This window comes from Ranitomeya variabilis, chromosome 6 (assembly GCF_051348905.1).
Source record: "Ranitomeya variabilis isolate aRanVar5 chromosome 6, aRanVar5.hap1, whole genome shotgun sequence".
Classification (NCBI taxonomy): domain Eukaryota; kingdom Metazoa; phylum Chordata; class Amphibia; order Anura; family Dendrobatidae; genus Ranitomeya; species Ranitomeya variabilis.
This window is the reverse complement of record NC_135237.1, coordinates 545,700,717-545,712,774: the sequence shown is the minus strand read 5'-3', so window position 1 is coordinate 545,712,774 and position 12,058 is coordinate 545,700,717. Positions and strand designations below refer to the sequence as shown.

The 12,058-nt window shown below is 41.8% G+C and overlaps 1 long non-coding RNA gene across 1 annotated transcript in view; it reads left to right on the top strand.

Annotated features, from left to right (window-relative positions):
- LOC143783046 (uncharacterized) overlaps positions 1-12,058 on the top strand; it is a 211,818-nt gene that overhangs the window by 17,190 nt on the left and 182,570 nt on the right. The window lies entirely within an intron of this gene.

Sequence of the window (12,058 nt, the reverse complement as noted above, 5' to 3'; positions counted from 1 at the left end):
TTGAGCGTGATCTTATTCAAGAGGCGATAATCAATACAGGGTCTCAAGGAGCCATCCTTCTTAGCAACAAAAAAAAATCCCACTCCCAACGGTGAAGAAGATGGCCGAATATACCCTTTCTCCAAAGACTCCTTAATATAACTCCGCATGGCGGTATGTTCCGGCACAGACAGGTTGAAAAGTCGGCCCTTAGGAAACTTACAGCCTGGAATCAAGTCAATAGCACAATCACAGTCCCTATGCGGTGGAAGGGAACTGGACTTGGGCTCAACGAATACATCCTGAAAATCAGACAAAAACTCTGGAACTTCAGAAGAGGAGGAAGAGGAGATTGACATCACAGGAACGTCATTATGAACCCCCTGACAACCTCAACTAGTCACAGACATAGACTTCCAATCCAACACAGGATTATGTATCTGCAACCATGGAAAACCCAGCACAATAGCATCATGCAAATTATGCAACACCAGAAAACGACAATCTTCTTGATGGGCTGGCGCCATGCACATGGTCACTGTGTCCAAAACTGGGGTTTATTTTTAGCCAAAGGTGTAGCATCAATGCCCCTTAAAGGAATAGGGTTCTGCAAAGACTGCAAGGGGAAACCACAACGCCTGGCAAATTCAAAGTCCATTAAGTTCAAAGCGGCGCCTGAAGCCACAAACGCCATGACAGAAAATGACGACAATGAGCAGATCAAGGTCACAGATAACAGAAATTTAGGTAGTACAGTACTGATGCTAACTGAACTAGCGATTCTCTTTGTACGCTTTGGGCAGACTGAAATGACATGAGAAGCATCGCCACAATAAAAACACAACCTATTCTGACGTCTGAATCCTTGTTGTTCCGTTCTAGACAGAATCCTATCACACTGCATAGGCTCAGGCATCTGCCCTGAGGACAACGCCACAGCGTGCACAGTTCTGCACTCCCGCAAGCGCCGATCAATCTGAATGGCCAGAGACATAGAATCACTCAAACCAACAGGCGTGGGAAACCCCACCATAACATCTTTAACAGGTTCAGAAAGACCCTTTCTGAAAATTGCCGCCAAAGCATCCTCATTCCATTTAGTCAGCACAGACCATTTTCTAAATTTCTGACAATACAATTCTGCCGCTTCTTGATCCTGAGACAGGGCCAACAAGGTCTTCTCCGCTTGATCCACAGAATTTGGTTCATCATATAATAATCCTAGAGCCTGAAAAAAGGCATCTACATTAAGCAAGGCCGGATTCCCAGATTCCAGGGAAAATGCCCGATCCTGAGGGTCGCCACGCAGCAGGGAGATGACAATTTTAACCTGCTGAATGGGATCACCAGAGGAACGAGGCTTCAGAGCAAAAAACAGTTTACAGTTGTTTTTAAACTCAAAAATTTGGGCCTGTCCCCAAAAAACAAATCAGGAGTAGGAATCCTAGGCTCTAAAAGTGGAGTCTGAACAATAGCAGCAAGCTGGTCTACACGAGAAACTAATCCCTGAACATCCATGCTAGCACAAGACTCCTCAGTCACCCAGAGGAAAAGAGGGAAGAAAAGACAAAGCAGGCTACAGAAAAAAAAATGGCTCTTTCTTCCCTTATTCTGAGATGCATTTAACTCATTGTTGGCCAGTTGGACTGTTATGATCCGGTGACCTTGGAGCCGCATGAGAGACTTTCTCAGGAGAAGGTGGTACCTGTACTGACCGCAAACCCTAAACTAACACCGCAACTAGAAGTAGCCGCGGGATGTACCTAATACGTCCTAGACACCTCGACACAGCCGGAGGACTAAATACCCCTATAGATGGAAATGAGAATTCTATCTTGCCTCAGAGCAGAACCCCAAAGGATAGGCAGCCCCCCACAAATATTGACTGTGAGTATAAGAGGAAAGACACACGCAGGCAGAAAAACAGGATTTAGCAAAAGAGGCACTTCTAGCTAAATAGAAAAGGATAGGACAGAATTCTAAGCGGTCAGTATAAAAATCCTAAAAATATCCACAGCAGATAATACAAATATTCTGCATCTAACTAAAGACATAGAAAGTATATCTGCATCTCCTGAGAATCCAGCATGACTGAAAAATCCAAACAAAGTCTAAGCTGGACAAAAACACAATGAATTGCACTGAATTGCAAAGCACACTGCATGTGTGCACAGAAACAAAAAACCAGACACTTATCTTAGCTGAATTTGGCAGCAGGGCATGAGGAATCAGAGAGAGATGCAATCCCTCCAAGTACAATGGACAACTGGCACGGACTCATGGATCCTGCACACCTAAATACCTAATAGAGCTGCAATCAGCAGAAACACCTGCCCTGGATTGCAACCCCAAGACAACTGCACTGCCACCAACAACCACCGGAGGGAGCCCAAGAGCAGAATTCACAACACATAGGGGCAGTATTACAGTAGTTATATTCTTGTAAATAGGAGCAGTATTATAGCAGTTATATTCTTGTATATAGGGGCAGTATTATAGTAGTTATATTCTTGTACATAGGAGCAGTATAATAGTAGTTATATTCTTGTACATAGGGGCAGTATTATAGTAGTTATATTCTTGTATATGGGGCAGTATTATAGTAGTTATATTCTTGTACATGGGGCAGTATTATAGTAGTTATATTCTTGTATACATAGGAGAGGTATTATAGTAGTTACATTCTTGTACATAGGGGGCAGTTTTATAGTAGTTATATTCTTGTACATAGAAGAGGTATTATCGTAGTTATATTCTTATACATAGGAGCAGTATTATAGTAGTTATATTCTTGTACATAGGAGCAGTATTATAGTAGTTATATTCTTGTACATAGGAGTAGTATTATAGTAGTTATATTCTTGTACATAGGAGCAGTATTATAGTAGTTATATTCTTGTACATGGGAGCAGTATTATAGTAGTTATATTCTTGTACATAGGGGCAGTATTATAGTAGTTATATTCTTGTACATAGGGGCAGTATTATAGTAGTTATATTCTTGTATATAGGGGCAGTATTATAGTAGATACTGTATATTCTAGTATATAGGGGGCAAGATTATAGTAGCTAGGTCGTGCTTATTTATACAAATAGAATCCCCTATTGAGCACCATAGTAAGAATGATTGTGCATAATGTGTGTGAATGGGCCTGTGTTCTGGGGCTATGCTGTAATGTGCAATGGCCATTACCAACGACGTAATAAGTCAAATGTTATCAATTCACATAAACCAGAAGAATTAGCGACAGAGGGTTAGTGTCTGAGTAATAAGCTCTGTTCCTGTCACACTGTAGTATCCCCGGGGCTGACGTACAATACCCCAGTCACCATTGCTACTGATGGGGGGATGCTGGACACCAGAAATCTGGAAACAAACAGGAATTTATTTCCGCTGCACACGACAGACCCTCGCAGAAACACATGACAGTAGACAGTGACCTGCTTATATCTGGGCTCCATGTGACTTCTCTGTCTCCAGGCCGTGGAGGATTTATCACATACACTATATTCGCTGGAGGAGGGACTGTATGTCAGAAATATTTTTGCTAATTTCAATCTTATCTATTTCATAGTTAAAAATAATAATATGCCATCATGTAACTACAAGATTACCAGAATTTACGGTTTATTGATTGATTAAAGATATGTTTATTAAAATCACATAACAAATATACCCTTCTTTGGATATAAACCTGTACGCTACATTATTTTTGATCTACTATTTGAACTACTATAATACGTCTCCTATGTACAAAGATATAACTACTGTAATACTGCCCCTGTTTACAAGAATATAACTACTATAATACTGCCCCCCTATGCACAAGAATATAACTACTATAATACTGATCCTATGTGTTATGATCCTTAATGGCTGAGGATCACAAATAGACCAGCAAGTGAATAAACTAAGGACGAGCTCTAGGGAGATGGTAACTGGACTGATCGCAAATCTGAACCTATCCAAAACAACTAGAGGTAGCCGGTGAACGTGCCTAAAAAATTCCTAGACGTCTCGAGCCAGCCTGAGGAACTAGCTACCCCTAAAGAGAAAGAAAGACCTCACTTGCCTCCAGAGAAATAATCCCCAAAGATATAGAAGCCCCCAACAAATATTAACGGTGAAGTAAGAAGAAGGCACATACATAGGGATGAAATCAGATTCAGCAAAAGAGGCCCACTAGTACTAGAAAGCAGAAAATAGAGCAGGGGTCTATGCGATCAATAAAAAACCCTCACAAAATATCCATCCTGAGATTTCAAGAACCCACACACCAACTAACGGTGTGTGGGGAGAAACTCAGCCCACTAGAGCAACCAGCAAGCGAGGGAATTACATTTTAGCAAGCTGGAACAGAAAACATGAAAAACACTGCTGATAAAAAAATGAGCACACAAAACTTAGCTTGAGCTGGATGGACTGGGAGCAAGTTAGTCAGAAGGAATCTGAGTAGCACTGAATACATCGACAGCCGGCAACAAGTGGAAGTAAAACAGAGCTATATAGGAACCTCCCAGAGGATAACGAACCAGCTGATAGCCAGAGACCAGCAGGATAACAGACAAAGCCACCAGGGGGAGCCCAAAGCAAAAGTCACACCATACCACCAGTGACCACAAGAGGGAGCCTGAACACAGAGTTCACAACAGTACCCCCCCCCTTGAGGAGTGGTCACCGAACCCTCATGATCGGCAGGATGAGCCACATGGAAGGCACGAACCAAATCGGCCGCATGAACATCAGAGGCGACAACCCAAGAATTATCCTCCTGACCATAGCCCTTCCATTTAACCAAATACTGGAGCCTCCGTCTAGAAATACGAGAATCCAAGATCTTCTCCACCACGTATTCCAATTCCCCCTCAACCAGCACCGGGGCAGGAGGCTCAACCGGAGGAACCACAGGCACCACATACCTCCGCAACAACGAGCGATGGAACACATTATGAATAGCAAATGATGCTGGGAGGTCCAGACGAAATGACACAGGGCCAAGGACTTCCAGAATCTTATAAGGACCGATAAACCGAGGCTTGAACTTAGGAGAGGAGACCTTCATAGGAACGAAGCGAGAAGACAACCACACCAAGTCCCCAACGCGAAGTCGGGGACCCACACAGCGATGGCGGTTGGCAAAGAGCTGAGCCTTCTCTTGAGACAGCTTCAAATTGTCCACCACATGATTCCAAATCTGATACAACCTATCAACCACAACATCCACTCCAGGACAGTCAGAAGGCTCCACCTGACCCGAGGAAAAACGGGGATGAAACCCCGAATTACAAAAAAAAGGAGAAACCAAAGTAGCAGAACTAGCCCGATTATTAAGGGCAAACTCGGCCAACGGCAAAAAAGTAACCCAGTCATCCTGATCAGCAGAAACAAAACATCTTAAATAAGTCTCCAAGGTCTGATTAGTTCGCTCGGTTTGGCCATTCGTCTGAGGATGGAAGGCCGATGAAAAAGACAAATCAATGCCCAATTTAGCACAAAAGGTCCGCCAAAATCTAGACACAAACTGGGATCCTCTGTCAGAAACAATGTTCTCAGGAATCCCGTGCAAACGAACCACATTTTGAAAAAACAGTGGAACCAACTCGGAGGAGGAAGGTAACTTAGGCAAGGGCACCAAATGGACCATCTTAGAAAAACGATCACACACCACCCAGATGACAGACATTCTCTGAGAGACAGGGAGATCAGAAATAAAATCCATGGAAATGTGCGTCCAAGGCCTCTTCGGGACAGGCAAAGGTAACAGCAAACCACTGGCTCGAGAACAGCAAGGCTTAGCCCGAGCACAAATTCCACAAGACTGCACAAAAGAACGCACATCCCGCGACAAGGAAGGCCACCAAAAAGACCTGGCCACCAAGTCTCTGGTACCAAATATTCCAGGATGGCCCGCCAACACCGAAGAATGAACCTCGGAGATGACTCTGTTGGTCCATCTATCCGGGACAAACAGTCTCTCCGGTGGACAGCGATCAGGTCTATCTGCCTGAAACTCTTGCAGCACACGTCGCAAATCTGGGGAGATGGCAGACAAAATCACCCCTTCTCTAAGGATACCAGCCGGCTCTGAATCTCCAGGACAGTCAGGCACAAAACTCCTAGAAAGAGCATCAGCCTTCACATTCTTCGAACCAGGCAGGTACGAAACCACAAAATCAAAACGAGAGAAAAACAACGACCAACGAGCCTGTCTGGGATTCAGCCGCTTGGCCGACTCGAGGTAAATCAAATTCTTGTGATCAGTCAAGACCACCACACGATGCTTAGCTCCCTCGAGCCAATGTCGCCACTCCTCAAATGCCCACTTCATAGCCAACAACTCCCGATTACCGACATCATAATTCCGCTCGGCAGGCGAAAACTTTCTTGAAAAGAAAGCACATGGCTTCATCACAGAGTCATCGGAGCTTCTCTGCGACAAAACAGCCCCCGCTCCAATCTCGGAAGCATCAACCTCCACCTGGAAGGGAAGTGAGACATCTGGCTGACATAAGACCGGAGCCGAAGAAAACCGGCGCTTCAGCTCCCGAAAGGCCTCCACAGCCGCAGAGGACCAATTAGTCACATCAGAACCTTTCTTGGTCAAATCCGTCAAAGGCTTAACAACACCAGAAAAATTAGCTATGAAGCGACGGTAAAAATTAGCAAAACCCAAGAACTTCTGAAGACTCTTAACAGATGTAGGCTGCGTCCAGTCATGAATAGCCTGAACCTTGACTGGGTCCATCTCAATAGTAGAAGGAGAAAAAATGAAACCTAAAAAAGAAATCTTCTGGACTCCAAAAAGACATTTTGAGCCCTTCACAAATAAAGCATTGTCACGCAGGACCTGAAAGACCATCCTGACCTGCTTAACATGAGACTCCCAATCATCCGAAAAAACCAGAATATCATCCAGATACACAATCATAAACTTATCCAGATATTCACGGAAGATATCGTGCATAAAGGACTGAAAGACTGAAGGAGCATTAGAAAGTCCAAAAGGCATCACCAGGTACTCAAAATGGCCTTCAGGCGTATTAAAGGCAGTTTTCCATTCATCACCCTGTTTTATACGCACAAGGTTATACGCACCACAAAGATCTATCTTGGTGAACCAACTAGACCCCCTAATGCGAGCAAACAAATCAGTTAACAATGGCAAAGGATACTGAAATTTGACCGTGATTTTATTCAAAAGGCGATAATCAATACAAGGTCTCAGGGAACCATCCTTCTTAGCCACAAAAAAGAATCCTGCACCAAGAGGGGAAGAGGATGGGCGAATATGTCCCTTCTCCAAAGACTCCTTTATATAACTCCGCATGGCAGCATGCTCCGGCACAGATAAATTGAAAAGTCGTCCCTTAGGAAACTTACTACCAGGAATCAAATTTATAGCACAATCACAATCCCTATGAGGAGGTAGAGAACTGAGTTTGGGCTCATCAAATACATCCTGGTAGTCTGACAAAAACGTAGGGACTTCAGAAGGAGTGGACGAAGCAATGGACACCACAGGAGCGTCACCATGAATTCCCTGACAACCCCAACTTGACACAGACATAGCTTTCCAATCCAGGACTGGATTATGAGTCTGCAACCATGGTAGACCCAACACGACGACATCATGAAAATTATGCAATACAAGAAAGCGAATCACCTCCTGATGAACAGGAGTCATGCACATGGTCACTTGTGTCCAGTACTGAGGTCTATTCGTAGCCAATGGTGTAGAGTCAATTCCCCTTAGTGGAATAGGGAATTTTAAAGGCTCCAAATTAAAACCACAGCGCCTGGCAAATGACCAATCCATCAGACTCAGGGCAGCACCTGAATCTACAAAGGCATTAACCGGGTAAGATGACAGGGAACAAATCAGGGTAACAGACAAAATGAACTTAGGCTGTAAAGTACCAATGGTGACAGATTTATCAACCTTTTTTTTGCGCTTAGAGCATGCTGAGATAACATGAGCTGAGTCACCACAGTAAAAGCACAACCCATTTTGCCGTCTATAATTTTGCCGTTCACTTCTGGTCAGAATTCTGTCACATTGCATAGATTCAGGTGTCTGTTCAGAAGACACCACCAAATGGTGCACAGTTTTGCGCTCCCGCAAACGCCGATCAATCTGAATGGCCAGAGTCATTGACTCATTCAGACCTGCAGGCATAGGGAACCCCACCATGACATTCTTAATGGCTTCAGAAAGACCTTCTCTGAAATTAGCAGCCAGGGCACACTCATTCCACTGAGTAAGCACCGACCATTTCCGAAATTTCTGGCAGTACACCTCTGCTTCATCTTGCCCCTGCGAGAGGGCCAATAACGCTTTCTCAGCCTGGTTCTCAAGATTAGGTTCCTCATAGAGCAATCCAAGGGCCAGAAAAAACGCATCTACACTAAGCAATGCAGGATCCCCTGGCGCCAATGCGAAGGCCCAATCTTGTGGGTCACCACGCAAAAAGGAAATGATAATCTTAACTTGCTGAACGGCATCACCAGAGGAACGAGGTTTCAAAGAAAGAAACAACTTACAATTGTTCTTAAAATTCAGGAACCTAGATCTATCTCCAGAAAAAAACTCCGGAATAGGTATTCTAGGCTCAGACATAGGACTGTGAACAACAAAATCCTGAATACTTTGAACCCTAGCAGCAAGATGATCCAGACTGGAAGCCAAGCTCTGGACATCCATGTCAGCAGCTGAACTCAGAGCCACACCAAGATTAAGAGGAGGAGAGAAGCTAGCACAGCAGCTAGACACACGGCAACAACAAGAAAAAAAAAAAAATTTCTCAAGGCTTCTTTTCTCCTGCTTCTGCCATGCAATTAACACTTTGTGGCCGGCTGTACTGTTATGATCCTTAATGGCTGAGGATCACAAATAGACCAGCAAGTGAATAAACTAAGGACGAGCTCTAGGGAGATGGTAACTGGACTGATCGCAAATCTGAACCTATCCAAAACAACTAGAGGTAGCCGGTGAACGTGCCTAAAAAATTCCTAGACCAGAGAAATAATCCCCAAAGATATAGAAGCCCCCAACAAATATTAACAGTGAAGTAAGAAGAAGGCACATACGTAGGGATGAAATCAGATTCAGCAAAAGAGGCCCACTAGTACTAGAAAGCAGAAAATAGAGCAGGGGTCTATGCGATCAATAAAAAACCCTCACAAAATATCCATCCTGAGATTTCAAGAACCCACACACCAACTAACGGTGTGTGGGGAGAAACTCAGCCCACTAGAGCAACCAGCAAGCGAGGGAATTACATTTTAGCAAGCTGGAACAGAAAACATGAAAAACACTGCTGATAAAAAAATGAGCAAACAAAACTTAGCTTGAGCTGGATGGACTGGGAGCAAGGTAGTCAGAAGGAATCTGAGTAGCACTGAATACATCGACAGCCGGCAACAAGTGGAAGTAAAACAGAGCTATATAGGAACCTCCCAGAGGATAACGAACCAGCTGATAGCCAGAGACCAGCAGGATAACAGACAAAGCCACCAGGGGGAGCCCAAAGCAAAAGTCACACCATACCACCAGTGACCACAAGAGGGAGCCTCTTATATAACTACTATAATACTGCTCCTATGTACAAGAATATAACTTCTATAATACTGCCCACTATGTACAAGAATATAACTACTATAATACTGCCTCTATGTACAAGAATATAACTACTATAATACTGCCCCTATGTGCAAGAATATAACTACTATAATACTGCCCCTATGTACAAGAATATAACTACTATAATACTGCTGTTATGTACAAGAAGATAACTACTATAATACTGCCCCTATGTACAAGAATATAACTACTATAATACTGCTCCTATGTACAAGAATATAACTACTATAATACTGCTCCTATGTATAAGAATATAACTACTATAATACTGCTGTTATGTACAAGAATATAAGTACTATAATACTGCTCCTATGTACAAGAATATAACTACTATAATACTGCTCCTATGTACAAGAATATAACTACTATAATACTCACCTATGTACAAGAATATAACTACTATAATACTGCTCCTATGTATAAGAATATAACTACTATAATACTTCTCCAATGTACAGAAATATAACTACTATAATACTGCTCCTATGTACAAAGATATAACTACTGTAATACTGCCCCTGTTTACAAGAATATAACTACTATAATACTGCTCCCTATGTACAAGAATATAACTACTATAATACTGCTCCTATGTACAAGAATATAACTACTATAATACTGCTCCTATGTACAAGAATATAACTACTATAATACTGCTCCTATGTATAAGAATATAACTACTATAATACTTCTCCAATGTACAGAAATATAACTACTATAATACTGCTCCTATGTACAAAGATATAACTACTGTAATACTGCCCCTGTTTACAAGAATATAACTACTATAATACTGCTCCCTATGTACAAGAATATAACTACTATAATACTGCCCCTAAGTGCAAGAATATAACTACTATAATACCTCTCCTATGTACAAGAATATAACTTCTATAATACTGCCCCTATGTACAAGAATATAACTACTATAATACTGCTCCCTATGTACAAGAATATAACTACTATAATACCTCTCCTATGTACAAGAATATAACTACTATAATACTGCCCCTAAGTGCAAGAATATAACTACTATAATACTGCTCCTATGTATAAGAATATAACTACTATAATACTGCCCCTATATACAAGAATATAACTACTATAATATTTCCCCTATGTACAAGAATATAACTACTATAATACTGCCCCTATATACAAGAATATAACTACTATAATACTGCTCATATGTACAAGAATATAACTAATATAATACTGCCCCTATATACAAGAATATAACTACTATAATACTGCCCCTATGTACAAGAATATAACTACTATAATACTGCCCCTATATACAAGAATATAACTACTATAATACTGCTCCTATGTACAAGAATATAACTACTATAATACTGCTCCTATGTACAAGAATATAACTACTATAATACTGCTCCTATGTACAAGGATATAACTACTATAATACTGCTCCTATGTACAAGAATATAACTACTATAATACTACTCCTATGTACAAGAATATAACTACTATAATACTGCCCCTATGTACAAGAATATAACTACTATAATACTGCTCCTATGTACAAGAATATAACTACTATAATACTGCTCCTATGTACAAGAATATAACTACTATAATACTGCCCCTATATATAAGAATATAACTACTATAATACTGCCACAATGTACAAGAATATAACTACTATAATACTGCCCCTATATATAAGAACATAACTACTATAATACTGCCCCCTATGTACAAGAATATAACTACATGGGACAGTATATAGCTTGTGAGAAGCACCTGTATTCAATGATGAGATATCAGTTAAGTATTGATTTGCAGAGAGAGAAATCATTGTCCAGCATGATGCTATTTTTGTGTTATAGACATGTCATCATGCTGCACACTGTGATTCTTCCCCCTCTAATCCAAAAGACTAATTTATTTAATAAGTGCAATCACATTTTATAATCTCACATACTATGTATTCATCCTGTACAGTCCGAGCTGCAGACATCTTACGTGTCTTCGCAGACGTTGGACATGTGCATCTCACATGTATCCAGATATCACCGCTAATCATTTTATCCTTAGTCATGCTGAAACAGTGGCTGTGAGATTCGCCCTTTTCGTTGAGCTTCTCTACCTCTTCGGATCGGAAGAGATGGGTCCCCTAGAGCTTTATTGGAATACTGACTGCCAGGTGAACTCGTCTTTTCTTCTCCCACCATGGAAAAGCAAGTGTAATCTGGTCTGCAGACATGAGAGAAAGCAGAGAGCAGGGAAGGTCTGTGGGCCTCTAACTATGTAAACCTGGTTTGTATGAATATCAGCTGTTCTGGGCTGGAGGCCAAGAGTCGATTAAGGCCAGCTGAAAGAGCAAAGAACTTGTCAGGATATGGGGCTTTGATTCACAGTGTTGAGTCTATGGGTTAGGAGGAGCCCACGTGGTGCATTGCCACTGACGTCAAGGG